General features: G+C 45.4%; 1 pseudogene; it reads right to left on the reverse strand.

Moving 5' to 3' along the window:
* Positions 1–3,560: 3,560 nt before the first annotated feature.
* On the reverse strand, positions 3,561–3,678 carry LOC122557582 (5S ribosomal RNA; annotated as a pseudogene).
* Between the last annotated feature and the right edge of the window lie 1,376 nt (positions 3,679–5,054).

Raw genomic sequence — 5,054 nt, forward strand, 5'->3', positions numbered from 1 at the left:
TTTTAGTAGCGTTTCTTATGGAAATTCAAATAGCTAATTCTTCATGATAAATGTTTTTTTTAAGTATTTTTAAGCTATATAAACTTACCCATAACAGCAGCTTTGCACCAATCCAAGCTCTTCACATTTTCCTATGGTATTGGATGTTCAGTTACAGTCAGCACAGTTGCAAAGTAGCCCTTAGTGGAGGTACCTCCCGCAGGTTTAGATTAGATTGGATTAGATTAGATTCTCTACAGTGTAGAAGCAGGGCCTTCTGCCCAACCAGTTCATACCAACCGTCTGAAGAGTAACCCACCCAGACCCATTTCCCTCCGACTAATGCACCTAACGCTATGGGTAATTTAGCATGGCCAATTCACCTGACCTGCTCATCTTTGGACTGTGGGAGGAAACCGGAGCACCCAGAGGAAACCCATGCAGACATGGGGAGAATGTGCAAACTCCACACAGACAGTCACCCGCGGCTGGAATTGAACCTGGGACCCTGTTGCTGTGAGGCAGCAATGCTGTCTCTGCTCTAAATAAAGCGAGTGAAGGCCCTGAGCCTCACCCTCACCCTCACTTTATTGGCTGCCAGAGCAGTGGTGTCTCCCACAGGTCTGACAGTCTCTGCTTAGAAAGTTCCCAGTCTCCGGACCCTCTTCCTTCTCACACCATTATGTGACTATCTTTGTGCCATCCTCTCTCTTGCACTCTTAGTGATGTGGCTGTCTTCAGGATCTTCCTTTCTCTGACACTTCCCTGTTTGTTGAGGCCACTGTAGATGTATGAAGGCACAATGTTACATCAGCTGCTGACTGAATTTATTTGCAATCAATTTTAACTTTGCAAGAAAGCAAAATCCAATAGTTTGATGAGATTGACTAATTACCTCTAGTTACTTATGCATGTGCAAGATAATTTTCTTCTCAACATTAATGATGCAGAGTTTACTGGGTTAACACTCATCGTTCAAGCAGTTGAAAATATCCTGCATATATGTGAATTAATAAGATGCCAAACTGTTCATTTAAAATTTTCATAAGGTCAAGCATCACTACACAAACAGTTCTCTCAATACAGTGACTGCGTATCTCAAGTAACATTTAAATGAACTGCTGCACAAAAAAATTGTCAGAGGTTTTGCTAGAAATACTAGAACAAGTCTGACTGAGTTGAACATTCATCTGAGCTTCCACAGTCTCAGCTGAGTTTCTGGTAATTGCAGCTTGGTTTTTAGTGAGGAGAAAGATGGTCGAGGTGAGATAGAGTGAATGGTGGAGGCTTTTGATAAAATTGACATTGAATAGGTGGATAAGTCAATTTATTCATGTTGCTGTGTTCCCACCATTTAGTGCCTGCCTAATTATCGGTATCATTTCCCCAGCAGACAAAACTTAAATGGGACTCTATTATTTGTTGACATAATGGTCCAAAGGCCAGATAAAATGGCTGTGAGGGCCAAAATCAGAGTTGCACGTAAGACTCTATGGAATCCCCATTGCATCAGAATCCAAGGGAATTTTCTTGAAACTGAAGATTCCAATGGGAAATGCCCCTGTGCCCGGAACCCTTCTGAACGCATAGTGACTTGGGAGGGTTCTGCAGCAGTTAATAGCTACTCAACAAATGTTAGAAGATTAAAATCCAATCCAACTCCTGGCTAATTATTAACTGACATCCTCCAACTCATCATTTGCACTCAACAACACCTCCTCTAGACTACTCACACTGCCCAGACCCTGATTGATAATGCTCACACTGCCATAACCAACCCAGACACTTCTTCCCTGCCTCCTCTACTCCTGGACCCTTCAAACTTTCACCAGACCCAACACCACCCTTTCTAGTTTGCTGGACCTAATATATGCTGCACTACCCCAATCTACCCAAATCTTCCCCCAATGACCTAGTAAGTTACCCACCTTCTGTTTTGCCAGCCTACCCAACTGGTAACCTACAAACCTGGAAATCCACCCAGTTGACACCCTACTCAACTTGCATGCTGGCACTCTATCCACATGGCACGCTGCCCACCTGGTAGCCTGACACCCTAGCTCCATATTTATCTTACATGTTTATCCTTTCATAGGAGTTGTGAAAGTGCCTGTCTGTGCTCCTGGACATTTCTGACCTCATAGGAAAAAGTAGGAGGGTGAGAGGAAATCTGACTGTGATTACCACTCCTTAGAAAGTCTGGCACATTATGTTTAATTTTTAATCATTGACACTGTCCAAAAACGAAGTGGAATTGACACTGTAGAACCTATAAAAAACTTTAGAAAAAAATACACAATTGGATTTAGAGGCCATTGTGCACTTTACAAGATTCCCAAAAGATTGGCTAAAATACTAAGAGGGGTGAAATAACACCACAGAGCTGGTATCCTGTCACCAAGTCACCCTTTGTTTACACATGCGGAGTGCTTGACACTGGCCTGGCTTCCTCAGAGCAAGCTGTCGGAATGAGCAGAACCTCTGACGCTGCTGTTTATTTTTTTTTGTGTTTGTTTTTATTTTTTTTCTTTCTTTTAACCCCCACACTACCGCCTAACTGTAGTAGTGCTCATTTTTTCCCCCAGCCCCCATGGTGTGTGTGTGTAGATGTGAGACACAGTGAAAGACACAAGGTGTATGAATCTTTATTCAATTTCCACCACCAGGAAGAAAAGAAACACCCGAGTGGCCAGTGACCAGCAGTGCCCTTCACATCAAAGGGCAATACTGTGTGATCAAACAGTGAAGGGGAGGGCAGAGATTAAATCAAAATAGAGTTGGAGGGGGAAATAATGCACTCCACTCCCTGTGGCACCCACCTCTCCCTGAACAACTCCAGGGTGTTGGTGGAGACAGCGTACTCCTTCTCCAAGGACACCCGGGCTCTAACGTAACCACGGAAGAGGGGCAGGCAGTCGGCCCTAACGACCCCCTCCACGGCCCGCTGCCTGGACCTGTTGATGGCCAGTTTGGCCAGGCCCAGGAGCAGACCCACGAGGAGGTCTTCAGACCTGTCCTCCCTCCTCTGTACCGGGTGCCCGAAGATCAGGAGCGTGGGACTGAAGTGCAACCAAAAGCAGAGGAGGAGGTTTTTCAGAAAATCAAAAAGGGAGTGCAAACACCCACACTCAATATACACGTGGTCCACGGACTCCACAGCGCCACAGAACAAGCAGTTGGGCTGGGAGTCCGTGAACCACCGCAACCTGCGGTTGCAGGGGACTGCTGCGTGCAACACCCTCCACCCCAGATCCCCGAGAGAAAGGGGGAGGACTCTCGCGTAGAGAGCCCTCCACTGGGGATCCCCACCGCCCGGTGGCAAATGGGCACGCCAAGGCGTGTCCGGACGGTGGATGAGGGAGAAGAGGTGGACGGTGTGCAGCAGCAGTCGATACAGGGCCCGCCTTTTTACGTCCTTAAAAGGGACAAAATGAAAATTGCTGAGGCGGCTCAGACTCCTGTGGGAAGCAACACTGCTGTTTTTTTTTCTTTTTTTCTGGTCCCAGAATCAGTTCCCCCTTCCTCTCAGACACCTTCAAGGAGGAGAGTTCTTGCACACACACTGATCCAGCTCTCAGTAAAGCCGACTACACCTGGCATTCCTGGTGGTCTCCCATCTAAGTACTAACCAGGCCAGAGTCTGCTTAGTTTTCAAGATCAGATGAGATCGGGCATTTTCAGACTAGTATGGCTGTGGGGCAACACTGCTGTTTATTTTTTTTATTTTTTTTTGCTAACACTCCTGTTCTTTTTTTTCTTATTAACCCCCACACTACCGCCTAACCGCGGTAGTGCTTATTTTTTCCCCAGCACCCATGGTGTGTGTGTGCAGGTGTGAGACACAGTGAAAAACCACAAAGTGCATGAATCTTTATTCAATTTCCACCACCAGGAAGATAGGAAAACACCCGGGTGGCCAGGCCAGTGACAAGCACTGCCCTTCACATCAAAGGGCAGTGCTGTGTGATCAACACTGCTTTTTTTTTATTATTCAATTGAGAGAATGATAAATAACCTAGTTTAATTGTGCCGGATGTTGTTATACAAATATTCAATAGCCAAAAAGAAACGCCTGTTTAGTTCTTTAAAATTAAACCCCCACACTACCGCCTAACCGCGGTAATGTTTATTTTTTTCCCACCAGGAAGATAGAAAAACACCCGAGTGGACAGTGACAAGCACTGCCCTTCACATCAAAGGGCAGTGCTGTGTGATCAACACTGCTGTTTTTTATTTTTGGGGTTTTTTATTTAATCAAACCAGTGAAGGGGAGGGTAGGGAACACTGCTGTTTATTTTTTTTATTTTTTTTTTGACAAACACTGCCCTTCACCTCAAAGGGCAAGCACACCTGTTTTTCTTTTTCTTTCTTTAAAACCCCTACACCACCACCTAAGTGCGGTAGTTCTTATTTTTTCCCCAGCACCCATGGTGTGTGTGTGCAGGTGTGAGACACAGTGAAAGACACAAAGTGCACCAATCTTTATTCAAATTCCACCACCAGGAAGATAGGAAAACACCCAGGTGGCCAGTGACAAACACTGCCCTTCACATCAAGGGGCAGTGCTGTGTGATCAACACTGCTGTTTTTTATTTTTTGGGTTTTTTTTTTATCAAAACAGTGAAGGGGAGGGTAGGGAACACTGCTGTTTATTTTTTTCGGGGAGTCCCTTTTTTTTCTTTTTTTAACCCCCACACTACCACCTAAGTGCGGTAGTGCTTATTTTTAATCTCCTGTTTATTTTTTTTCTCACCCGGGCCCTAATGTAACCGCGGAAGAGGGGCAGGCATCTCCTGTAACACTGCTGTTTATATCTGTTAGTCAGGGCTCCATGATTGGACTACATTAACTGCCCCAGTCAGGGAAGTCATTCGGAGGACCTCATTAAAATCACTAAAAGGGACTGGCTATGTAAGTAGGAGCATAATGTTAATCCTTTGCCCTTAATAGGCTCTGCATCTAGAAGATTACAGTGTGGTGCTGGAAATGCACAGCAGGTCAGGCAGCATCCGAGGAGCAGGAAAATCAATGTTTCGGGCCTGAACTGCTGTGCTTTTCCAGCACCACATTCTAAT

This window comes from Chiloscyllium plagiosum, unplaced genomic scaffold (assembly GCF_037043375.1).
Source record: "Chiloscyllium plagiosum isolate Xiang-an unplaced genomic scaffold, Cpla_swu_hap1 HiC_scaffold_11, whole genome shotgun sequence".
Taxonomy (NCBI): Eukaryota; Metazoa; Chordata; class Chondrichthyes; order Orectolobiformes; family Hemiscylliidae; genus Chiloscyllium; species Chiloscyllium plagiosum.